The sequence below is a fragment of the Felis catus genome, chromosome E3 (assembly GCF_018350175.1).
Source record: "Felis catus isolate Fca126 chromosome E3, F.catus_Fca126_mat1.0, whole genome shotgun sequence".
NCBI lineage: Eukaryota > Metazoa > Chordata > Mammalia > Carnivora > Felidae > Felis > Felis catus.
This window is the reverse complement of record NC_058383.1, coordinates 21,202,214-21,229,068: the sequence shown is the minus strand read 5'-3', so window position 1 is coordinate 21,229,068 and position 26,855 is coordinate 21,202,214. Positions and strand designations below refer to the sequence as shown.

Genomic DNA, 26,855 nt, shown 5'->3' with positions numbered 1-26,855 from the left:
ATTGCATTGGCCATACATTTAGAGTGATATTAAACAATTAGGGTCATAGTGGGCATACTACTTTGTTTCAATTTTTAATGGAAAAGCCTCTCGTGTTACCCTGCTACATTTCATATGCTTATATTTTATTTAGGAATTTTGCATTTATATTCATAGATAAAATTGGTCTGTGCTTTTCTTTCTTTATGCTTTTTTGTCAAGTTTTGTGATAGGGTTATGCTAGCTTTGTAAAATATAATAGGCTTTTCTTCTGCAGAGACATTTTCTGTGTCAGGAGGAGATAGCAATTTCCAACAGGCAAACACGCTGGGTATTTGACAGGCCAGTCGGGTGGTTTTCTTTCAAAGATTCAGACAGAAGATACATAATTGAATTCCCACACTCAGCTCAAACTGGTTATCCTGTCAGGAAGCTGGCATGCAAAATGATGTGCGATTGCTTCAATTACAAGAATCGAAGCATTTAGACAATTCTCCCCCTTCTGTTTGAGATGCAGGCTTTGCCTCTGCGTCTGAAGCTGTCAGGAGTCCAATTTAGCCAATTCCATGCTCGAGGTGTTTGCTGTGGACCACCGCTGGCCCTGTTGCTACAACGGTGCCGATGCGTCAATTGTCATCCGTGTATAGAGACCTTGCGTCTGTTACACACTTTTTCCACCAGCCCCTTTGCTAGGATGCTTGTCAGTAGGTTGGTGGGAAAGCTGCTCGACAGTCACAGCTCATCTTTTTGAAGGATCCTCGGAGCCGACCCCAACACCCATCTTCTGGTGGCTCTCCAAATTCCAAGTCAGGTCTGCGAAGGACTGAACTCTGTTCATTTGCCCCGTGCAAATATTGGGGCAGCAGCAGAGATGAAAATATGACCAGCGTAACTCACGGGTCATTATTCATGTTTTTCCCTAAATATCTCAGGAATCCATCTTTTTTTTTTTTTTTTTTTTTTTTCCCCTTCCTCACCACCACCTCCAGGCCACCGTCAGCTCTGGCCTCAATTGTTGCAAATAACACTAATCGGTCTTACTCTCTCTAGTCTTTTCCATACCCCAGTGCATCCGTCCTCTGGCCAACCGTCGTGATAGTCCTATAATACCAAAAAGCCAACCAGTATCCTGATTTGGTTGCCTCTTTCTTAGAATTTCTGAATGATTCCTCAAGGATTTCAGATAAAGTTAGAACTTGGCACAGCTTATACAGTATGCGGTATTCTCCCCTACTTCCCTTTCTAGGCCAACTTTCTGCATTCCCTGCTTCGGTACTCTGGCTTTCCAGTGATTCTTTCTACTCTTCCTCTGTGCCACACCTCTCCCTTGCATATACTCTCTTTTGCTCGAACAACTACTACCTGGCTGACATCGACTTATCACTCACATGTCAGCTCAGACATCATTTGCCATGGATGTTTTCCCATCCCCTCTAGGTGGAGTTTGGTGACTCATTTTTCCTTCCTAGCACTTGTGTGGAGGCAGGTGTAACACTTCATTGCACTTGGATGCTTTCCAAGAGCACAGAGGCCATGTTTGCTGTTTCTCCCACACTTAGTATTATGTCTCGGCATTATAGTAGGTGCTCAATAAATGTCTGTTAAATTAATCAGTGGTTTTCTTGCCTCTTGGGAAGGCGTCTTCAATCACCAGTAAGAAACTCCATTTTCTGGCGAAGAAGGTGACCCCTAAGGGAGAAGAAAGTTGAGCCCAACTTTCACTCTCAAACCTGAGGGATAACTCCACAGGTATTGAATAAATAAGTGAACGAAGAGGTAATGTGTATTGTGTTCAACGTCTGGCACCGTGCCGTGGAAATGATCCTTCATCTGACATCAAAAGAGTGGTAAATAAATCCTTTACTTCCTACTTATGTGATTTGAGCAAGTGTCATCTCGATGTCATCATCAGAAACAAGGGACCGTAACCCCTGCTTGTGTCATAGGCTTACTGAAATGACATCTTTAAACACAATGTGTAAGTCACATAACCAAGATGATGACACAGGTGGTTTCCAACTTCGGCCTTCCCCACAAGAAGACCAACTAGCAACTATCCATAGATAAGACAACAGACATCACCACTGCGAAAGCCCTAGAATCTGGAGGTGAGGCTGAAGCACCCCCCTAGACCACAGGGAGGGAGAAGGACCACATTTGAAGCGTGAGAAGGGTGTTTACACTCTGACCACATCACCCTTCGCCCAGGCCTGCACAGCACCACACCAAAAGGGCCCCTCTGGGCCTACCACTTTTCCAGTGGGAAAGACAAGAGCCCAAGGTAGAGGTGCAGCTTCCCCAGCATCGTGGAACACTTCCCAGGAGGCCCACTTGGGTCTCACTTCATGGGGATCACTGGCAGGGCTTGACTACTCGGAATCAGATAGAAACAGAGAAGGGAGATAGGACTTAGAGCAACCAGTGTTCAGATCTTAGTGGAATGCATTTCCGTTTGCAGTGGAACCCAAGCAGAGATCCCAGCCAGTGGTTTTGCTCATTTGCAGTCTAGCCGGTGACCCCTTCTGGTGGGGGAACTCAGTTGGTAGTTGTGCCTGACATGAGCCCTCAATGAGCCATACTGGCCACGGGGCCCATTCTAGAGCCTCACCCAGATAGGGAAGTGAGTTTGCAGCCTCCGCCAATTGCTGAGTATAGCCTCCAGTGCTGCCATCCAGGAGGCCTTGCCAAAGGCCATGGAGCCCCTGGTTCAACCACACTCGGGGAGAAATCCGAGCCAGAAGCCCTGCTCAACTGTTAAGAATAGGCTTTGGCCCTGTCTAACCAGGGAGCTTTAAGAGTGACCTTGGGCAGCCTTGGAATCCAGCCTATAGTCCTGCCCTGCAGTGGAGCCCAGCCTATAAGCCTGCCTGATTGCAGAGCATAGCCTGTAATCTCGTCTGACAGCAAAGCTCTGTATTCAGCCCTGTCTGAACACAGAGTCCAGCCAGTGGCACCATCTGGTGGGAGAGCACAGTCTGATACCGCACCCTACCAGGAATGATTGCCGACCCCAGCAACTTTACGTTTCAAGGAAATAGAAAAACAACCCCCTAAGCCCAAAGTTAGTCGAAGGGAGGAGCTAATAAAGATTGGAACAGAAGTAAATGAACCTAGAGAATAGGAAAACAATAGAAACGATTAACAAAACTAAAAGTTAGTTTTTTGAAGAGACAAAATTGATAAATGCTTATCTAGACTAACCAAGAAAAAAAGAGAGAGAAGCCAATACATAAAATTATAAATGAAAATGAAGACATTCCAACTGATGCCACAGACATACAAAAGATCGTGAGACTACTATAAACAATTGTACGCCAACCAACTGGTGAATCTAGAAGAAACAGATATACAACATACCAAGACTGGATCAGGAAGAAATAAAAAAAGTCTGAACAGACCAATATTATATAAGGAAGTTGAATCGTTAATCAAAAACCCCCACTAAAGAAAAGCCCAGGAGCCAGATGGTTTCACTGGTAAATTCTACCAATCATTTAACAAAGAATTAATAAAAATCTTTCTCAAATTCTTTTTAAAAAATAGAAGAGGAGGGAACACTTCTAAATTCACTTGATAGACCAAAATTACCCTGTTACCAAAGTTAGGTAAGAATGTTTCAAATACAAACAAACAAACAAACAGCCTATAAGCCAACATCCCTGATGAATATAGTTGTAAACATTTTCAACAAAATACTATTAAACTAAATTCAACAGCACATTAAAAAGATTATCCACCATGATCAAGTGGAATTCATCCCTGGGATGAAAGAATGGCTCAACATAGGGAAATTGATGAATGTGATACATCACAATTAAATGAAGGATAAAAATCATCTCAATAGATACAGAAAAAGCATTTCACAAAATTCAATAGCCATTCATTTTATACGTTAAAAAGCCCCACCTAACTAACTGGGTATAGAAGGAACATACCTCATTCTAATAAAGGCCCTATATGACAAGCCCACAGCTCACATCATACTCAATGGTGAAAGTGAAAGTTTTCCTCTAAGATCAGGAACAAAATAAAAGTGCCCACTCTCACTACTCCTGCTTAACATAGTACTGGAAGTCCTAGCCAGAGCAATTAGGCAAGAAAAAGAAATAAAAGACATCCAAATCAGAAAGGAAGAAGTAAAATTGTCTGTTTGCAGAAGACATGATGCTATATACAGAAAATCCTAAACACTCCACCAAAAATCTCTTAGAACTGATAAACAAAGTCAGTAAAGTTGCAGGATACAAAATCAACATACAGAAATCAGGCTTTTTTCTATATTCTAAAAACGAATTATTTGAAAAAGAAATAAAGAAAATAATCCCACTTACAATAGCATCAAAAACAATAAAATGCTTAGGAATAAATTTAACCAAGGAAGTGAAAAATCTCTACACTGAAAATTATAAGACATTGATGAAAAACATTGAAAGACATCTCTTATTCATGGATTGAAAAAAATTAATGTCATCCAAGTATCCATACTACCCAAAGTCATCTATAGATTTTATGCAAACCCTATGAATATTCCAATGATGTATTTTATAGAAATAGAAAAAAAAATCCTAAAATCAGTATGGAACCGCAAAAGAACCTGAATAGCCAGAGCAATCCTGAAAAAGAAGAACAAAGCTAGAGGCATCACACTTCCTGATTTAAAACTATATTAAAAGCTATAGTAATCAAAACAGTGTGGTACTGGCATAAAAACGGGCACATAGACCAGTGGAACAGAATCAAGAGCCTATATATAAACCCACGAATATATGGTCAAGTAATATTTGACAAGGCATTATACTAAGTGAAACAAATCAGACAGACAATGATAAAACTGCATGACCTCACTTATATGTGGAATCAAAAAACCCCAGTTCATAGAAACAGAACAGATTGGTGGTTGCCAGGGGCGGGGGTATGTGGGAGAAATGGATGCAAGTGATACGGGGGCCAAGAGCAGGGACACCCCAAAATGTGCCACTTTGGCAAGTTGTTTATTTTGAATTGAAGTTACTTAAGGACCAGCCGGTGCAAGAAAAGCATTGTGACTCCCCTCTGTCTCCAGAAAGCAGGATACAAACCTCCCATTGGAAAAATACCTCCCCTCCCTCCACCGCCCCCCACCACTCCCCGTACCAGGAGGTAAAGATATTTCCTTTTCGTGGGAGATAGGGAATTCAGAGCCAAGAAGGCTGTATAAACAAACCTTGTTACTTTTACCGATTTTCTACCCTAGCCCCAATTCTATTTAGCATTCCTGACTAATTGAAGCTCCCAAGCATAAGTTTTCTCTGTCCTGTCAATTCCTCACAGATGTGCTGCCTCTTTGTCTAAAAAGTTTAAACACTGCCTGCCTTGGTCATTTCTTTGGATCTCAATTTCATTATTGGGCATATACATATGCATATACAATTCAAAGGTTTTTTTTTTTCTTCTTCTGTTATTCTGTCTCATGTCAATTTGATTCTTTAAAAAATATTTATTTGTTTACTTTGACAGAGAGTGAGAGAGAGAGAGAGAGCGATGAAGGGGCAGAGAGAGAGGGAGAGAGAGGACCCCAAGCAAGCTCTGTGCTGTCAGTGCAGAGCCCTACTTGGGACTCAATCTCATGAACCATAAGATCATGACCTGAACCTAAATCAAGAGTTGGAGGCTTAACTGACTGAGCCACCCACGTGCCCCCCTCTTTTTAAAAAATGTTTTAAATTTAATTCTAGAAGAAACTTGAAGGGTAAAGGGAAAAAATTTTTTTCCTCCACAGTGGTCGAAGGGTACAAACTTCCAGTTACGAAATGTGTAAGTTATGGGGATGTAATACCTAGCGTGGTGACTATAGCTAACAAAATTCAATAGTGTATACTTGAAAGCAGGTAGGGGAGTAGATCTGGAAAGTTCTCACCACACACACATACACAGAATGTAACTTTGTTGGGTGATGGATGTGTTCACTAACCGTATTGCAGCCATCAGAATTCACAATATATACATATTAACTCATTACATTATATACCTTAAACTTACACAATGTTATGTCAATTACATCTCAATAAAACTAGAAAAAGAACATTTTTACTCCTTTGAAACTTGAACCATATGAAGGTAGTAACTATTAAAAATTTTAAAAATCAGACTTTAAGGGGCGCCTGGGTGGCGCAGTCAGTTAAGCGTCCGACTTCAGCCAGGTCACGATCTCGCGGTCTGTGAGTTCGAGCCCCGCGTTGGGCTATGGGCTGATGGCTCGGAGCCTGGAGCCTGTTTCCGATTCTGTGTCTCCCTCTCTCTCTGCCCCTCCCCCGTTCATGCTCTGTCTCTCTCTGTCCCAAAAATAAATAAACGTTGAAAAAAAAAATTTTTAAAAATCAGACTTTAAGAAAAAAATTAAACACAATGTGTAAGATGTTAATTGCTATGAGATAATAGAAAAAAAAAATATATATATATATATATTGGTCCCTGCCCCCAGTTCCTAGCACAGGACTCCTAAAACCCTTGTAAATTCCCAAGTGATAAGAGCACTAGGGACATCTTTTGTTCTCATGAAGTGACTCTGGGTGGGCTCCTGGATGGTCCCTGGATGGCGCTGGTCACCAGAAAGACCAAGCCATGATTAGAAGCTTGGAATTTTCAGCCCCACCCCCATCCTCCAGAGAGGAGAGAGGGGCTAGATATTAGCTAATAATTGATCATGCCTACATGAGGAAGCCTTCATAAAATCCCAATAATATTGTGTTTGGGGGAGCATCCAGGTTGGGAACACATCCACACCAGGAGGAAGATGCACCTCAACTCCACAGAGACAGAAGCTCCTGCCCTTGGGACCCAGACCTTGACCTACGTATCTCTTCCACCTGGGTGTTCATCTATATCATTTATGACCAGGAGTGTCAGAAGTGAAGTGTTCTGCGTTAGTAGTAAAGGAGACACTCAAGGAAGAGAGTCGTAGTAGGGAAGAACGAACTGGGGTTTTGCCTACACAGGAAGGGGAAAAAGCTGAATTTTTTCATTAGGATCATGTTACGAAAACGAGGTATTAACACACTGGGATGACACGGTATAATAATCCCAACTGTCAATTGTTGAGTGCCTGCTGTGTTTGGGAACTTTCCATGCTTCATGTTACTTTATCTTCCTGGACCTCCTCCTTAAAATATGCCTTCCTGGGGCGCCTGGGTGGCTCAGCTGGTTAAGCATCCGACTCTTGGTTTCGGCTCAGGTCATGATCTCACGATTCCTAAGATCGAGTCCCACGTTGGGTTCTGAGCTGACAGATTCTCTCTGTCTCCCCCTCTCTCTCTGTCCCTCCCCCACTCACGCTCTCTCCCTTTCTCTCTCTTTCAAAGTAAATAAACTTTTTTTAAAAAATGCCTTTCTTTTAAATAGGAGGTAATTGAGCCCCAGAGAGGTTAAGTAGCTTGTCCAAGGTCACACAGCTGGCAAGCTTCAAATTCACACCGGAGCAGTGGAAAAGATGGCGGGAATTGGTCCCAGAAGACTTGGGTTCAAGGCTCGATTCCTTTATTTACTAGTGCTGCTTTTGGAGGTGTATTTCTTAAACCCCTGAGCCTCGATTTCCCAGCTGTCCAAAGGAGATAAAATATTTACCTCATAGAGTTGTTGTGAAGATTATAAATAATTTTGCAATTTGATAGACTCTACACAGTCGGTGTCTTGCTTACCATATATCATTTTTCTAAAACCCGATAGAAGGCACAGTCATCTCAATGCTAATAACTTTGGTTCCCTCCTTGTCTTTTTTCACCCTCTTTTCTGTTTGGGGGAGACCATATCGTGGTGTAAGAATGTGGTGTTAGGCACTGAGGTACACCCATGTTCACGCACTGGCTCTGCCATCTACTGGCTTTGGGAGACTACTCAACCTCTGCGAGCCTCAGTCTCCTTTGCCCTAAAATGGGGCCAATAATGGGTCCTGTGTCCCAGGGTCGTTTGTGAGATGGGATAATGCATGTACGTTCTTTATCCGTTCGCAGTACCTCAGAGAGGCTTAACAAAGGACCCCCAAAGCGATACCTAGGTAAGGAATGACAACAGCACGTTATATATTATATACATTATAATGCACTTTAATACGACCTAAACCAATTTTATTCTCAGATTGGCTCTTGACATTGATATTATGAGCTTCCCGTTTTCCGAATGAGGAAACCATCGCGCAGAGGATTTTAGTAATTTTCCAGAGTTGCCCCGTTAGGGCTCATCTACACCCAGGAATTCTTACTTTGAGAGCAGGGCTTCCTCTACATCAGCACAGTTCTGGAGAATCAAAGAGAAGTGAAAGGCTCCCAGGGAAGACAGTAGGAAGAAGTGAGGTTCACCTGCAGCCACCAAGAAACAGTTAAGAGGTCATAGCTGCCCAAAGAGTTCAGCGCAGAGAGCAAGCAGGGGAATATTAGTTTCTTGAGAATGCTGAGAAACATATTGAACCAGCGAAGCCGAGAGGGCAATAGCCCTATTAAATGACCTTTTCTCTCCTCTCACGTTCGCGCTGTGACCCAGACACAGCCGAATGGTTCGTGGATGTCCGCCTGGCAGTTTGCAGATACATACCTGGCCATCAACCCTGCTCCGTAAACCCCCATAACTGGGCAAGGTCAGACTAGAAAGGGAGGAATTTCAAGGATGCCCAAGCGACCCTTTGTACATTATTCACAGTCACTACGTCCAGCTTCACGTATGGATTTTTCTAAGGCATTCTAAGGAGATCTTCACTCCCCGAAATTTAGGTGCTGGACCTCCTCCATGTTACAGGGTCTTTAGATATTGTTGGATGTCGACGATCAGTGAAGTTGAGGGTCTTTTTATATATGATGGCTCAGAGGGATTGCGCTCTGTTCTCAGATTCCCCCCACCCCTAAGTGGTAGCATGGCATTTCACGCCCGCCTGCGAATTCACTTTTCGTAGATGGAAGGGCAGGGGTTGACGCGCCGAATCCATTAGCGATGGTGCTGAGAGGTGGTAGCTCCTCAAGACGTGTCAGGCACAGGCTTCAGGGCCTGGTGCGAATTGTGACTCTCTGCTTCCTGGCTGGGACTTTGGGCAAGTGCATGAACCCTCTAAAGCTTTGCCTGAGAAATAGTGGTACCGGGTTCATAAGGTTCTTCTAAATATGAAATGATTAATGTACCGCATCTCTCCTTAATCACCTAGCATCCTGTCACCTAAGCCACTGGCAGTCAGGATTCAGGCCGAGGAACCCAAGCTCTCTGGCGTCACAGTGGTTGATCATCATGAGCGCGAAGTATGAGCGGGGCTGGGAAGGTTTTCAGAGACGGGCTGGAGAGTGCAGTTACAATGCACGTGGCTTCTTAATACATCAATGGCTCGTTTATAGCGCTTTTGCTAAATGCCAAGCACTTTCCTAAATACTTTATATGTAGTGACTTTTTTTTTTCACCTTCACAGCGATCCTATGAGGTGGGAGCCATTGTTAGCTCTGTTTCAGAGGTGAGGCACTGGCCCATGGGGATGAAAAGTGACACAAGTGGAGTCAAGCAGTGTCGTTTAGGAATCTACTAACCTACCATGTACCAACCATCATACTGAATTGCACCTACAATACTCACTAGAGCAGAATTTCTTAACTCCGGCACCATTGACATCTTGGGGCAGATAACTCTTCACTGTGGGGGCTGCCCTGTGCATTAGGATGCTTAGCGGCATCTCTGGTCTCTACCCGCTAGATGCCGGTAGCACTACCCTCCTGCCCGTTGCGATAACTATAAACGTCTCCAAACGTTATCACGTATTTCCTGGCAGTGGGGGTGTGTGCAAAATTGGCCTTTGTCCATTGGCCCTGCCATAGGGTGGCGCCCTCTCCCACAGACTCTGGGTTAAGTCATGTGACTGTTTCCAGCAATGGGATACTAACAGGCTGGATGCACGCCGAGACTCGAAAAGTCCTCATCCACCAGGACCTGTCTTTTTGCTCCTCTTGGAAACCTGGGTTATCATGTGAACCAGCCCAGGCCAGCCTGCCAGACGATGAGATATTCATAGCTTGGCTGCCCCTGGCTGTCCTCGCTGACAGCCTGCCAATCCCAAACAGCTGGCAGCTGACCCTGGATGGATGAATGAGCTCCTCTAAGACCAGAAGAATTGCCCAGATGAGCATAACCCCAACTGCCAGCTCATACCCATGAATTAAGAAATGGCGGTTGCTTTAAGCCACCGTGTTTTGGAGTATTTTATCGAGGATAGAGAAAAGGCTACGTTGAAACAATTCCCTTCTACGGATGAGGACGCGCGGGTTCCAAGAGGTTGAATCCGTTTCTGTGGCCACGCAGCCAGCACGTGATAGCACCGGGAAACAAGCTACTTCATCCCAGGTTCACAGTACTGGGGCATAAGTTGGGGAGACACGTTTGGTGGGACGAAGGACAGGAGTTAAACGAGACAAGGAGGGCAGAGTAGCTGGGGCAAGGCTCAGCTGGAGTTGAGGAAAGCCCTGGTGAGGGGGGTGCTCAGTTTCATGCTGTTCGTTTTCCATTTAGTTATCGGGAAGGTCCTTTGAATGAGAGAGTCCTGTGGGGGCTGTCTTCACTGGTAGCAAGAGCCACGTCTGAGGTCATTGTTCCTCAGGAGGAAGGGGTTTGCAGATCTGAGGCAGGAAAAAAGGAAGGCACGGGGAGCTGGTGTGGACCCAAGAATTCATCGAGGAAACTCCATGTGATTCCCTGTTAGCACTGCTGAAACTTTGCCTCCTGCCACCATTTGTTAAATTTCACCTTCTCCAGTGTGTTAGGGCTCCTGAACTTCTCCCCTCCCAAACAACAGAACCTCTCCCAGCTTCCATTTTGGGGGTACTTTGGGAGATGGCAAGTCTACTCCCAGTCCTGGCGTTTGCCCTGTGCTCTGCCACCTTTAAAGAATGGACATACTCCTCTTGCTGAGCGTCCCTACATCTGATCAGGTGGCTGGTACCAGGGTGCGTGGTCGTTCTAAGATGTTATGCGCGTGGCGGTGTTGTCCCTTCTTTCTCTTCTGCAGTGAATCCCAGGCCCGTGCTTATATAGGATGGGATCCAACTGTTTGGTCCTCTCTCTTTTTTATTCCACCCTCCCGTCTGGATCTGTTCATAGTAAGTGCTCAACAAATACTCGGTGCACTCATTTGCTTCTGCACATACTTGATTGAAAGACCCAAGACTTAGGTTAGAACGTAACGGTGGGGTGGAGGCATCTTAGGAGGCCATTTTGGTGTCTCACTGTCGGAAAGTAGGCTCATTTCCCGGATTTCGTGCAGACCTCAATTTTAACTCAATATATTACATCGCCCCGTAATTCTTTAGGTGTCTGTGTCTCTTCCAGACTATTTAGTTCCCTGAGTCTTTCAAATGGTATCTTTCTGATTTTGAATCCTTATTATCGAACCCAGGATCTAGACGGTGTAATATAGATAAATAAGAAGTATTTCTTGAACGAAGAAGTCTGCGTTTCCATCCAGGCCCCCTCCGTCCTACTTGCGTGGCATTGAGAAGGAAATCTTTCTAAGACTTATTTTTCTCAACTAGACGCTGACGATAATCATGCCTGCCCGACAGGGTTCTTGTAAGAATGAAATGAAACAAAATATATAGAAGTCCCTGAGACTTTTGTAAACATTGAAAGAACATTATTTCCCTTCTTTTCGCGTTAACCCATGTACGGAGGGGGGATGGGCACAGTGTTGTGTGGAAGGTACCAGATCATTGGGCTGGATCTTCTGCAATTTTACTCCAGATCTGCCTCATTTACATGCATCCATTCCCTCCAATAAGTGACTCGAGGGCCTGGTTTTCTCTTTTTGTTCTGTCAAGCACCAGCCTTCCCCAGGTGGTGTCTCTGGGATTAATGGCTACAGAAACACGAGGGCCGGGGCAGGCTGGTTTTTCTTGGCTTCTTTTTTGAGTTTGTAATCTTAGCTGTCATCCCCTTGGCTCCGAAGATTATTAAGCATTCCACAAGGAAGGCATTCTCTTTAAAATGGTTCTGAAACAGCCATGATTGAGCAAAGCCACTTCCCCTGCATTGCACAACCCCCCAAACCTCCCCCCGCCCCCTTGCCCGATATCTAGCCAAGAGTCATCCGTGACCTTGGCAAAGAGGAGGCATCTTGCCTCTTTCCAAGCTCAATTATCAGGAGATAACCTCTGTGAGTTGGTTAAATAGGATTTCTCTTTCTTTTCCATTCTTTTTTTTTTTTTTTCTTTAGCTCCGCAGCAAAAGGCCTTGCTGGATACGGCAAGGACAAATATGTACCATGTTCGAGGCGAGCTTTCAGTTTTGTTGGGGAGAGAGATTGCGCATCAACCCGGAGATGTGTACACTCTGCCTTTGCACAGAGAACTTCAAAAATTGCTCTCCAGAGATTTGCTCAAAGGCTGCGAGGCCTGTTGGTTAACGTATAATGTACCATGTGCTTTTCTTCTTATAAATATTTTAACTCTTCTTTCGCTCTGGATCCCTTGTTTCAAAGCCAGATTTCTTTTCCTTTCTTCCTAGAATTGTGCCTTCTCCCCAGCACCCCAAGCCGTTTTCCTCCTGCCCAAGGCTTGCATTCAGGTAAGTAAAACCAGCCTTCCTCTCTCTGCCCTCGCAGCCTCTTTCCACTGGGCAGCTGTTTGCGCTTTGAGGGAATTCTTCCATTTTAGTTTATGTTTTTATGCCCACCTGCCACCCACCCCCAATGCTCAGGTCTTAAGCCCCTTTTTTTTTATCTGAGAGTAATGTATATTTTTTCTTCCTGTTGTGTTTGTGCTTTCATAGAATGTTAATTCAACCGACATTGATCGATGCTCTCTCCAGATCAACCTCTGTGCTAAGAGATGGTGACGTGTGGGAAGTTTTTTCCAGGAAGAACTCACAATCTGCAAATATGATGTTCTAAAAATTATCTATCTATCTATCTATCTATCTATCTATCTATCTATCTATCATCTATCACCTATCTATGTATCAATTATTTATCAGTCATTATCTATCTACCTATCGATTATCTATCTATCCATCTATCCTATAGATACCTGTGTAGATCTCTCCCTGTATCTGTCTAGATCTATCTACCTAGATAGAAAGATAGATAGAAATAAAGACATTGATACAGATTTACAGATAGATAGGTAGGTAGATAGATAGATAGATAGATAGATAGATAGATACTGTGCAAGGAAGCATAGAGAAAATCTAATAGAACTTTGCTCAAGACGTTGAGTAAGGGGATCATGAAAACCTTTTCTTTAGAGCTCTGTATGAATGTATGAATAGTTGATAGGTTTTATTCAGCTGTATTTGCAGAGGAAAGATATTCCAAGCAGAAGAAATCACATACAAATAGTTATAGAAACTTGTAAGAATGTAGCCTGTGATGTTGGAGAAGAATGGGAATGTGGCGTGGCTGAAGACCGGAGGAGATGATGATAAACCGAGCTGGCCAGATAACCAGGGCTCACACGGGGTCCTTCACATCAGACTGAAGAATAGAGCTTGGGCCTCGCCCTGTGGATTGTGAGGGGCTGTTGCGGGGTTTTGCCGTTGCGTAACCGGTTCAAATTAGGAAATTACTGTAAGTGACAGTGAAGAATGGATAAATTCAATAAGAAATTGGGGCAAGTTATTCCTTATCCTTTCCATTTGCCAAGTCCTGGCCAAAATTTCCAACAAGTTCTTGAGAACAGGCCAGCACAAAATCAACCAGCCCACGTCCCAGAATCCCCCAGATCAAATGCAGACTACACTCCTCGTGAAAAGCCAGCAGCCCACCGTCAACAGCTCAGGACTGAACCAAGCACACAGGTTGACTCCCAGGACCCGAGAGCCTTTATCCTGTTGACGTTCTGGCCTTGTGATCCTGCTGTTATTTCCACCTCACTCACTCTGATTCTTGGTTACCATCACATCGTAGTGATCTCTAACTGAAGACAAGACTTTTAATTCTTTGTTTCCCCAAATATTGTTATTGAAGTCCAGGAAATGTTGTTCAGGACTATCTCCTATCAGCCGGTATTTAGGTGAGGGCTCCGGTTCTCCCAGGAAGACAGGGTTACCCCGTCCTCTGGATACCCACAGTGTTTTCTGCATACGAAAGTTACAGGATTTACCATAATGTACTCATGGTTATGTCTTCCAGAGGCAGCACAGCGTCATGATGAAGAACGCATCTAGAACCGGAAAGCCTGGCTTTGAACCTGGGTTGTCCTTTACTGTCTGGAGTGAGCTTGAGTAAGTACCTTACCCTTTGCCATAGCTTCCTTATCTGAACAGTGAAAATGCTGTTACCTAATGTTTGAAGTTTGTCGTGAGGAGATGATGAGGCCCTGTGTGTGAAGCACTTAGAACAGAAACAAATACACGATAAGCACTGGCAAAAGTTGTCATTATTTCTCGAGTTGTCGGACTCTTCTAGTGCTTCCTGATCTCTGCCATGTGATGGTACACATGAACAATGGTGTGATTTCAAGGGCACATTGGGAGCAGTGGAGGAGCCTGCCATGTGCTTTGACCACACGGAGGGACTTACCCACCCCGAGACCCTCCTGGCTGCCCCAGTGGCTGATGGGATTAAACTTTCTGCACACCTGTCACCGATTTGTGGGAGATTCTGACCTGGCAGACTGTGTTTATCAAAGACGGAGATGGAGATGAATGTTATTATCTTTGTATCCCATGTGCCTGGCACAATTTTTGTCAGAGTGCAGGTTCTTAATACATATTTCAACAAATTATGAAGGGAAGGCAAGGCGACCCTTCCTCTCTTTGCCGCCTAAGGTGACGAGCTCTTCTCGTGGGAAGACCGTGTTCACTAGCTATATCTGTCTTTGTTATTTTCTGCCCAGGTCATGCATTTTGACATTCTAAAATTACTGTCACTTCTGCAAAATTACTTTGGGAGAAGGGACAAGAAGGGCATCTTGGAAGATACATTGTTCCTGAGTACTTGGGGAGGTTGGAGGTCGGCAGAGTGTTTTTGCTCAGACCGCCGGGAAACGCGTGGTCATTCACAGGCTCTGAATCAGTCCCACTGGGCGGAAATGTTTATTTTTTAACAAGTGGCCCATTTGGTGGTGCATCCTTCAAAATGGAGAGAGGGAAGCCATTCTGTTCAGCTGTGGCAAAAAGCCAAAAGTAGGTCAAGAAGTTCTTGGAGTGAAAATCTTCACGGGAACCATACGCTTAGAGGTAAGAATGGATCCCAGATTCTAGTCTAGATAAGAAACTAAATCTTACTAATCGGTAGACTCCACTTTCTAAACTGTTCATTGGGAGATCGCAGTTCAAGATAGCTCAAGTAATTGAAATGACCAAACAGATGTTAAAAAATTTTTTTTAAATGTTTATTTGTTTTGAGAGAGAGAGAGAGTACCAGTAGGGGAGGGGCAGAAAGAGAGGGAGTGCGTCACAGAACCCAAAGCAGGCTCCAAGCTGTCAGCACGGAGCCCGACACAGAGCTCGAATCCACGAACCACAAGATTATGACCTGAGCTGAAGTCTGACGCTCAACTGAACCGAGCCACCCAGGCACCCCATCTAATAAGTGTTTTAAAAAATGGGAGAAAATCTCTGTCAGTAACAGGAATCAAGGAAAAATGCTATTCGTGCTATTCATATGCTCAGATAAGGGCTTTCTACAAGACAGAGCAATGGTTCCCCAAATTTGTACCTTATCCAAATGACAAATTTAAAGCACCTTACTTTCTCCAGTATTCAAAACATTTTATTTATTTTAATCTTATCAAAAATTGCAAGAACAGTACCAAAAAAATGCCTGTATGCTCTTATGCTCTTTATTCAAATTCATCTGTATCTTTGAAAAATAAAGATCACTTATTTTGAACTGTAAGTGATTAATTTCTGTGTCCAAAGGCATCTGGTTGTCTTTTGCACAGAACTCTTTGCCGTCGGATTTCGCAGTTGGTGGTAAGGAACTGAAACGCTCAGGCCTTAGGGCCTCCCTTTACCCATGAAATTGCAGAAGAAGCCGGCTGGGTGAGGAAGCTGCTGAAGGAGTCAGAAACCCTGGCGCAGACTTTTTCCTTTGCCAGTAGAGATGGCTGGCTCCAAAGAGGGATCGATTGATCTGTCTAAATTCCCAGGGAGTGGAGGTGACAGAAGGCATCACGATTCATTGGCTAGACATACCTGGTCTAGCTGCCAGGCCACAGTTGTCAATCCAAAGCACTTCTGAAAATGAGGCCAGAACCCACGTTAATGAAGCCTGATTGCCTCGGAATTATTGTTGGATTAATTAGCAGCTTTGCCAGTAGGTCCATTTGTCCAGGGTCAGTAACAATTTATGGGGAGTCACATTTAAATACTTTCCTTCAACTCAACCAGCATTTCCTGTCCCCACACAGCACAGAGCCCCGGACAGGCCCAGTACAAGCAAAGGAACTAAACTAAGCATCAGATGGCGGGTTCTAGGGTCCCCTGTGCCATAATGTTCTGAGCGGAGAGAAGGGAGAGGGCCAAGGATTGCCATAGAGAAGGCTTAGGGAAGAAAATCTTCACATGGCTGGCTTACTAAATCCAAGGGAAACAAAATGAATTTCAGAGCAATACTAGTCAAAACTGATATCTAGCTATCTGTATTAGGCAGTATCCTTTTTTTATTATTGTTTTATATTAGATAGAAGTTATTGTCAAATTGGCTTTCATACAATACCCAGTGCTCATCCCGACAGGTGCCCTCCTCAATGCCCGTCATCTACTTTCTCCTCTCCCCCACCCCCCATCAACCCTCAGTTTGTTCTCAGAATTTAAGCGTCTTTTCTATATAGACAATATCCTTTTGATTGCAATTGACAGAAACCCAACACCAACCAGCTGAAACATCAAGTACAAAGATCAAAACAACAAACAAAGGACACGTAATGACTTCTGTAACGGCAACATTCGATGGATTATCTCACATCAGGAATGGCTGGATCCAGGTGTCCAAACGATCCAGGTGCTTTGTTTTCTTCTATATATGGTTCCTTCTCAGGCCTTCTTATCATCATAGTTTGAGTTAACCTACCACCACTCCCACTACTAAAAGCAGACTCTGGGGGCGCCTGGGCAGCTCAGTCGGTTAAGCCTCCAACTTCTGCTCAGGTCATGATCTCATAGTTGGTGGGTTCAAGCCCGTCATCGGGCTCCGTGCTGACAGCTTGGAGCCTGGAGCCTGCTTGGGATTCTGTGTCTCCTTCTCTCTCTGCCCCTCCCCCACTCATGCTCTGTTTCTCTCTCTCTCAAAAATAAATTAAAAAAAAATCAGACTCTGGTGCAGGTAGTTTATTTGGGAGATGTAGTGACCATGCAAATGCACCACTCAGATCCGATGCTGCAGGAAGTACAGTTGCATCAGGATACACTTCCTGATCCACCATCACGTGCACATGAAAGCCACGCTTCCCATGGGCCGCTCCCAGGAATGCCTGAGCACAGTCAGGCCACTGAAACCGGCCCACGCGTGTGGTAGATGCGGGACTCCCCTGACAGATGGCTTTGGCTGGAGAGCCCCTCCTTGGCCTGGCCAAACTTGTCTTGGAACTGCACCGCTGCCCATGGCTGCCTGCCTGGTTGCCCCCTCCATCCTTCTCCCCTTCTCTCCCCTTTGCAGAACGAGACCCGCCTTCGCCAGCTCCTCCCCTTTTTGCCTTTACAAATACTTCTCCCAATAAATTCCTTGCATGTCTAATCTCATCTGGGCACCTGCTTCTCGGGGGCACCGAACTAAACAGGAGGTGACCCCAGGAAGTGATAGAGTGGGCAGTTAGTTAGAGGTGAGCCGGAGGCAAGGGCGGTGATAAGTAGGTTACACATTAGAAGCTTGGGGGGCACAGCATCCTGACTTTGTGGCTCTCAACATCCTGGCCTGATGGCTTCCAGCGCGGCGGGATTGACAGACCGAGAGCTACAGGTGCAGAACACGCTCTCTTCTCTTCACCGCTGCCCTGCGGTAACCCCTAGACTCTTTATGATGCATCTGCATTGTGGTTTTACCCTCGCCGCCCGGCCCCCCAATGGAAGAAGGCTACCATGTCGGTTCTGGTACAAACCTTAAAGGGTCAAAAACTCCCCCTCCTGACCAGGGGGAGGAGTCCCCCAAATGATTGGAAGCAGCCTCTATTAGAGACCACCATGTCACCATGGCCATGACCCAAGACCCCTGCAGCCACAGGGCCGTTTCCACCTCTGGGCCTGCCCACCCTCCCGTCCTGAGAGCGTACTGTCCTTAACAAACTGCCGTATGCTAGCTGCTTTCCTGCCGGCTGTCTTTACGGGAACACAGATCCCTCCGCAAACCTTTTCTTGGGGAACACAGATCCCTCCGCAAACCTTTTCTTGGGGAATCCAATAACCGAGACCTCCCTACACACAGCGCAGACTCTCCTGCCGGCAAGAGGAGCACAAGGGAGGAAACGGGGGAGGTGGGACTGAGGTGGGAGAAACGGCGATCCACGAGGCACTGGTGAGCCGGTGACCACTGTGGGGGAGTCACCCTGGGATGTTCTTAGAGACCGCGCAGGGCGCGCTCAGGACCATCCCATCAGAGAGCATCCCATCAGAGAGCAGGGGCACCCTAGCGTTAATCCGCTGCTTTCCGTTTCCTGTTGGCGAAGGTTGTCTGAGTGTATCAGCTCTCTCTCACTTCAAGCTTGAGAGGAGGGTCCTGGGCGCCAGCGGAAGCCTTCAGGCAGAGAACAAGAGAAGCAGGTGCCTGAGCTGGGAACAGCCTGGCACCGCCGTAGCCGAACTCAGGTGGGCGCGGCGTCCGCAGCTTCTGCTACACTCGGGATGAACACGAGGCGGGGCCCCCGGCGGCTTACAATCCCCGGTAGGATAACCATTCCAGAGAACGCTTCTTTTTCAGGAATTTCAGGCCCAGCCTTCTGATTGGGCAGGCTCGTGTCACATGACCACCCGTGAGCCAATCACTGTGCCTGCGGAAACGGAGTGTCTAGTCACCCTGGAAGGTACCACCCGGCCACGTCGCTGCCTCTCACGTAACAAGAATTGCGCCGGCGTGCCTCCCTGCAAGATGGGGGGGGTGGGGGGGGGGCTCTGACCCCCCCCCCCACCGCCACCGGCTGACGGCTTGGAAGATGGAGGAAGATTCTAGATGGCAACACTACCCGTATCCACTGAGGAGGTAGGTGCATGCAAGCTGGTGCCTGCAGACCTCCGTGTCCCATGCATTCTCCGGTGTCACCAGTTCACCCCAAAGCACGCTGGATGCAATTACCGGATGTCACTTCCTGGTGGGGAAGCATCGCTTTGCTACCCTCCATGCTGAGCTTTTGTTGGCCGAGCCTTCAATGGCAGGGTCCTCGCTGGCTCAGGGCACGGGGAGCCGGAGACCGCCAGGACCACCTGCCTCCTCACTCCTGGACCCCCTTCCTCGCCAGCCCTGGAAGCGAGCCGGCAGCCTCGGAGACGTGCTGCGACAGCTTTAAACACTTCTTTTTTCAGCCACGGGCCCAGGCCATGTTTGTGTTCGGTTCGGGAGGTGGCCTCTGCCCCACGGCCCTGCGGTGGGGAAACAGGAGAGGTGTACAATTAGCGATTAACAGCTTTATCTCTCCTCCCGTGTAAGAGACATAATTAGGCGCTTCCATCTGTTCCCGATACCTGCTGGAGTCAGCCATTCACACCTCAGCCAGATATTACGGTGAGTAGGAGGGCCCGAAAAGGAAACATTTCAAAAATAACTCACGTTTTGTTGTTTCAGACATCCTGCCCCTACGGAGTGGGTCTCCAGCTTTGCTTCCCCCAGATGTACACAATTTGCTACGTGCTGGCAACGAAAGGTGCGAGCTGACGAATATGGAAGCTGATGGCACATGATTTTCCCAGGCACCGAGAACTTCCGTTTAAAGAGACCAGGCTTGGTGTGCAAGATACCCGTATGCCGACTAGTGGGGTGCTGTCCCGGTTGGGGCCGTGGCACGGAGTAGGTGTTGGGCGCACACACTGAGACGGGAAATATTTTCGGAGCCAGAGTCCAAATTTGGAAGGACCAACAGGAGCCTCTGCAGGCCGCCAGGGTAAGTGACCGGCCAAAGGTCACACAGCCAAGGAAGACGAGCCGGGGTTTTGCATCTAAGTCTGTCGAACTCCAAAGCCTGTTTTCCTGGTCATGGTACCTCACTGCCGCCGAATCAAGTTTGGGGGACATCAAGGTCTCATGGGGATAAGGCAAATCCAGGCCAGCGTTCGTTTTTCAAGGCCAAAACAGCCATGCAAAAATTTGGCATTTAAAAGGAATGTTCCCACCTACATAAGTAATGCTTTTAACGTAAAAAGGTACAATGCGGTGTCGTTGGGTTATTCACAAGGTAATTACAGGACTCCTAAAATATTAATTCGGAGTGCTACCAGAGTCAGAGCCTTAATGAGGCCCCTGTGTTCGACAGGGGCTTCACAGGAAGGTGATAGAATAGCGTTATTCAAGGAAGGCTTATTTACGAAGGGGTTCTTTGCAGATGTGCTGATGTAGGAGAACCACAATAGATGTTAGGAGCCAAGCTCCTAGGCCCTATGGAATGAGAGTTGGCGCAAAGAACCACTCGGCACTCCGATTTCGGCAGAGAGTCTTTACTGGTGCACCAGGGCTCCCCAGTGTTGGAAAGCGGGAGAGCCCCGATATACGGGGTTACAGGTCTTTTATACCATTTTGAGTTACATTTGCATACAGGCTGGTGGTAGGCTCTCTGCTCGGTGGTGGTTAGGGTTGGGGGTAATTTCGTCCTGGGAAAGCTTGGGAAATGGAGTTTCTCTCGGCAGATGCAACTTGGAGCCCGGGTGCGAAGCGGCAGGGGACCTCCGGTTTGGGAGCGTAAGCAGGTTTACAGAAGCGAGATGAAAGCGGTCATCGTTATTTATGTGAAAACCTGTTCCTGTCTTGCGTAGGGAAAGGTGGGGGTACAGCTCTCCCAGGGTACGGATGTCTAACTGCAGATATCCTGTTTGTCAACTGGTGGAAGTGCAAGCCCTGCAAGTGAGGCGTTACGGAACTGAAGATAGGGTGGGGGTGTGTTATTAAGCTAAGCAGGGGTCTTTCATTCCCCCATTTTCTTTTGGCGTCGAATGAAACCTTTCATTCGATTGTATCTGGCCTTTCTGCGTCAAATTGTCTTAGTTGGTGGTACTGTTGAGTTAGGACCAAGGCCTGGATGACAGAGAGTCTTTCTCTTATGAATTGTACCAAGCGGTTAAGGATGCAGGGTCCGAACACCAGTATTAATAGTAGGAGTATTAAGGGGCCCATGAGGGAGGAGACTAAAGTGGTAAACCAGGGGGATATCCCAAGTGTCTAATCCAGCTGCCAGCTGGCAAAAATCAGGGGTAAGTGGGGGCCACCAAGTATTAAGCGCATGGTTACCTTGGACCTCCCAGACAACTTCCCCGCTCTGGGAGTAGATTTGCCAAGTCAAGGTATAAACCTGATGTGGGTTCCCCTCTTTGACAATTTTAGCTCCAATTCCCGCCCCCAAGCTTGTGAGGACCCACAGAAAGACCATTCCTGCTGGGGGTTTCATTTTGGGTTCGTGCAGGGACAGGGTGGATTAGCAGTCAGACACGGGAGAGTCTTATCTTAAGAGGGTTCTCCGAACGGTGGAGCTTCCAGGTTTTGGGAGCTTTCTGTCCAGGGGTTCTTGGGGCTGCCTTGGCGTGCGATGCGTGAATCCAGGCGGCGATCCCGTCAACCTTTATGGCGGTGGGCGTGGTCAGCAGGACGATGTAAGGTCCCTTCCAACGAGGCTCCAATCCTTGAGAGCGGTGCCGCCGGACTTACACGGAGTCTCCTACCTGAAATGGGTGGCTAGTTTGTGGATGTCCTGGCCGGTACAGTTCGGCCAGGGGTGTCCAGATTTGGGCCTGCACCGCTTGCAGCCCTTTTAGTCGGGCTTGTAAATCAGTCTTAGGATCGGAGGGGGAGAAGGAATTGAGCAAGGTTGACAAAAAGGGGGGGGGTCCCCCATAAAGGATTTCATATGGGGTGAGCCCGAAACGGTTGGGTGTATTTCTGGCTCTTAACAAAGCCAGAGATAGGAGGCGTCTCCAATCTTTTAAGCCAGTCTCTAAGGTCAATTTAGTAAGGGTCTCTTTTATTGTTCTATTCATTCTTTCTACCTGTCCTGAGCTCTGGGGCCTATATACACAGTGTAATTTCCAATTAATCCCCAGTGTCCTGGCGAGCCCCTGACTTACCTGGGAAACGAAGGCCGGCCCGTTATCTGACCCGATTACCTTGGGAAGTCCAAATCTGGGGAAGATTTCTTCTAAAATCTTCTTGGCTACCACGTGTGCTGTTTCTTGTCGGGTGGGGTAGGCTTCTACCCATCCTGAAAAGGTGTCTACAAACACTAATAGGTACTTATACCCCGCATGGTGAGGCTTTACTTCAGTAAAGTCTATTTCCCAATAGACTCCTGGGCGGTTACCACGAGTCCGTTTTCCTTCTGGCACTCGGGTAGCCCCAGCGTTTACCTGTTGACAGACCTTACAGGCGGAGGTCACCTGTTCTATGAGGGTGCCTGCCTTAGGGATTAAGAAGTCAGTTTTTTTAATCAGTAACTTCAGCTTCTGATTACTTAAATGTGTCCAGGCGTGCATTTGTTGGATCATTGCCAGGGCTTCCTTTCGGGGAAGGACTATCTTTCCTTCTTTTTCCCAGTCTTTAGTGTCCTGATTCAGTATAGCCCCTATGGCCTTTGCCTCTTCCTGGTCTTCTGGGGTGTAAGCATATTTGTTGGTCGTAAGATTGGTTTCTTCAAGTTTTGTGGTCAAGGTCAACGTTTCTGCCACAGCGACTTGCCTGGCTACTTGGTCTGCCTGTCTATTTCCTGTTGCAATTGGGTCTTGTCCTTTCTGATGCCCGGGGCAATGAATTATGGCTACTCTTCGAGGAAGAAAAAGGGCCTTTAATAATGCAATGATTTCAGCTTTGTTTTTAATTTCTTTTCCTTCTGAGGTTAGTAGGCCCCTTCTTTCATAAATACTCCCATGTGTATGAGCCGTTGCAAAGGCATATCGGCTATCTGTGTATATGTTAGCCTTTTTCCCTTCGGATAGTTCTAGGGCCTTGGTGAGCGCTATCAGCTCAGCCTTTTGGGCAGACGTGCCAGGAGGTAGTGATTGTGCCCATATGATGTGGTGGCCATCTACTACCGCTGCTCCCGCCCTCCGGGTACCTGAGTCGATGTAACTGCTCCCGTCCGTATACCAAGAGTGATCCGCATCTGGGAGCTCTTGATCTTTAAGATCTTCCCGTGTCCCATGGGTCTCAGCCAGTACTTGCCGGCAATCGTGTGCGCTCTGTTGGTCTTCCGGTGCCGGTAGCAACGTGGCAGGGTTCAAGGTAACCGGAGGTCCAAATTGGATGCGGTCTGTGTCCAGTAGGAGGGCCTGGTAGTGGGTTAGGCGTGCGTTGGTTATCCATCGGTCCGGTGGCTGCCGCACTATGGCCTCTAAAGCATGCGGGGTGATAACAGTTAGTGGCTGTCCAAGGGTTAATTTGGCAGAGTCCTTGACCAGCATAGCAGTGGCTGCCATGATACGAAGACATGGGGGCCACCCCGCTGCCACAGGGTCCAACTTTTTGGACAGGTATGCTACTGGCCTCTTCCAGGGCCCTAATTTTTGGGTTAGAACTCCTTTGGCAATTCCTTGTTTCTCGTCTATGAAAAGGGTAAAGGGCTTGGAGGTGTCTGGCAACCCGAGAGCCGGGGCGGAGAGGAGGGCCTCTTTTAGGGCCTCAAAGGCTGACTGATGTTTTTCCTGCCAGGTGAAGGGTGCACTCTCTTTCGTGAGGGCATAGAGGGGGGCGGCTAGCTCAGCGAACCCAGGTATCCATAAGCGACAGAACCCAGCAGTTCCCAGGAATTCACGTACCTCTCTGGGGTTCTGGGGCGGCGGAATGCGAGCCACAGTTTCTATTCGCCCAGGGGTGAGCCATCTTTTCCCCTCACTCAGTATGTACCCCAGGTAGGTTACCTTGGTTTGGCAAATCTGGGCCTTCTTGGCGGATGCCCGGTATCCTTTTTCTCCTAATTCCCGGAGCAGATGTCTGGTACCTAGTATGCAGGCTTCTTTTGTGGGGGCGGCCAGAAGAAGGTCATCCACATATTGGAGTAGAGTTACTTCTGGATGTTGAGTCCGGAAGTCAGTTAGGTCCCTGTGAAGAGCCTCATCAAAGAGAGTGGGGGAGTTTTTGAACCCTTGGGGTAAGCGGGTCCAGGTTAATTGGCCTGAAATTCCTCTTTCAGGGTCCCTCCATTCAAAAGCAAACAGTTCCTGGCTCTGGGGGGCCAAGGGTAAGCAAAAGAACGCATCTTTTAGGTCCAGTACTGTGTACCAGGTGTGGTCTGGGCTCAGGGTGCTGAGCAAGTTATAGGGATTGGGGACCGTAGGGTGGATATCCATAGTCCTTTTGTTGACTTCTCTTAAGTCTTGGACGGGCCTGTAGTCCCGGGTGCCAGGTTTTTTTACTGGTAAAAGAGGGGTATTCCAAGGTGAGCGGCAAGGTCGCAGGACCCCAAGCTCTAGAAATCTAGTAATGTGTGGCTGAATGCCCATATGAGCCTCCTTGCTCATGGGATACTGCCTGATAGACACAGGCATTGCCGTGGGCTTTAGGTCAATTATGATTGGGACTTGGCATTTGGCTCGACCGAGCCCTCCCGTTTCTGCCCAGGCTTGGGGAAAGTCCTGCAGCCAGGCTTCGAGGAGGTTAGTGGTGACCGGGGTTTCAAAAAGTCTGTGTTCGTCTTGTAAGGACACAGTTAAGACTTGGATAGGCTGGCCATCCCGGTTTAGCACTTGGGCCCCCGCTTTGGAGAAATGGATCTGAACTCCAAGCTTGGTTAGGAGGTCTCGTCCTAAAAGGGGGTATGGGCATTCGGGTACTATCAGAAAAGAGTGTGTCACTGTCCCTTGCCCTAAATCAACCGTACGGTAGTTAGTCCATTTGTGAATTTTTCTTCCTGTCGCTCCTTGAACCCAAGAGGTACGAGAGGACAGAGGCCCGTTTGCCTTGGTTAGGACCGAGTGCTGAGCTCCTGTGTCCACCAGGAAGGTGGTGGGATGCCCCCCTACAGATAAAGTTAGCCGGGGCTCGGGGGGGGCTCCAGAGCCCTGACATCCCTATTCGCTCTCTTCGCCTAAGGCGAGCACAGAGGCAGGTTTCTTTGAGTTCCCGGGGCGCTTAGGGCAGTCTTTGATCCAGTGCCCGCGTTCTTTGCAATAGGCGCACTGGTCTTTTCCTACTTTGGGCCGCCTCTTCGTTTCCCCTGACTTTCCTGTTCCGTTTTCTGTCACTACAGCTGCCAGGATTTTGGTTAAATGTTTATCTCTCTTTCGATCTCTTCGTTCCTCCCGTGCTTCCTGCTCTTTTGCTAGCCTAGCCTCCTTTTCCTCTGGGGTCTCCCTTTTGTTATATACCTTTTCTGCCTCCCTAACTAGTTCCTGCAACCCATAGGTTTGAATCCCATCTAGCCGTTGGAGCTTTCCTTTTATATCAGACGCTGCCTGATCTATGAATGACATGGCCACGGTAGCCTTATGTTCTGGAGCCTCGGGGTTAAATGGAGTATACATCCGAAACCCCTCTAGAAGCCGTTCCATAAAGGCTGCGGGGCTCTCCTCTTTTCCTTGGATTATGGTCCTTACCTTGGCCAAATTGGTGGGCCGTTTCCCTGCCCCCTTGAGACCCGCCAACAGAGCCTGGCGATAGATTCGGAGACTCTCCCTACCTGGAGCCGTTTCATAGTCCCAGTCCGGGCGGGTGAGGGGAAACCCTTCATCTATTTCATTGGGAAGCTGAGTTGGAAGACCTCCAGGCCCCGGCACATTTTTCCGGGCCTCCAGGAGAACTCGTTGCCTTTCCTCGGTAGTCAAAAGGACCTGTAAGAGCTGCTGGCAGTCGTCCCAGGTAGGCTGGTGTGTGAGGAGGATAGACTCTATTAGTGAGGTTAGGGCCTGGGGTTCTTGGGAAAAGGAAGGGTTATGAGTTTTCCAATTATAGAGATCGGATGCAGAAAATGGCCAATATTGGACAGTCCGGTTGACTGTCCGGAGAGGAAACAGGGAAGATTGCCAAGTGGGAGGGCCGTTCGGGTCGTCCGATCGCCGGAGACGGAGGCGGGGGGTCTGAGGTGGGGTCTGGGGAGTTAGATCGGGTGGGGCTGGAGTAGAGGATGGGGCTGACGTACAGGCGGGGGAAGAAGTTGGGGAGGGGGAGGAGGAACTGGAGGCAGGAGGGGAAGTAGGGGGCACCGGGGACAGGACGGAGACGGGGGCCAGGGGTGAATTATAGGGTGGAGGTAGTAAGAGGGGGTTGTGGGGCGGTGAAGTCTCTTCGGGGGCGTGGGGCGGCGAAGACAAAGCGTCTAGGAGGAGGGGGTCCCTTTGGGACTCATCGGGAAAAACCGGTTTGGGCGGATCTGGAGTTTGGGTTGAGGCTCGGTTTTTGGAGGTTTTCAGGGGAAGGAGGGTAGACTGAGAAGTGGGGCAGGAAGGAAGGAAGGGTTTCACCCATGCCGGAGGATTCCGGATGAGATCCTCCCAGGTGAGGATATAGGCCACTTGATCTGGATGACCTTGTGGTCCAGGATCCATTACCTTCGTCTTAACCTGTAATATAACAAAGAGGTCAAAAGTCCCGTCCCGGGGCCACCCTACAGATAGGGTGGGCCACTCCGATGAACAAAAAGTTCGCCATCGACCTTTTCGAACCTCAACGGATAGATTGCGAGCTCTTGCCTGGACGTCCGAGAAATGAGTCAGAGTCAAAGATAGAGGAGTAGTCAGTGTCTGTCCCATGGCTGTGTCGTCCTGTCCACGCGTCCACACACGCACACTTACACACACACACACGAATATGACTACAATGTCGATACAGA

General features: G+C 47.5%; 1 long non-coding RNA gene across 1 annotated transcript in view; it reads left to right on the top strand.

Moving 5' to 3' along the window:
• The window catches only part of LOC109495232, a 221,220-nt gene that overhangs the window by 112,034 nt on the left and 82,331 nt on the right, over positions 1 to 26,855 (top strand). The window contains exons 5-9 of the long non-coding RNA XR_006591291.1: positions 12,475 to 12,534; positions 14,099 to 14,190; positions 16,774 to 16,915; positions 18,573 to 19,102; positions 19,682 to 19,997. This is a non-coding gene — a long non-coding RNA (uncharacterized LOC109495232). The remainder of the gene's footprint in view (positions 1 to 12,474; positions 12,535 to 14,098; positions 14,191 to 16,773; positions 16,916 to 18,572; positions 19,103 to 19,681; positions 19,998 to 26,855) is intronic.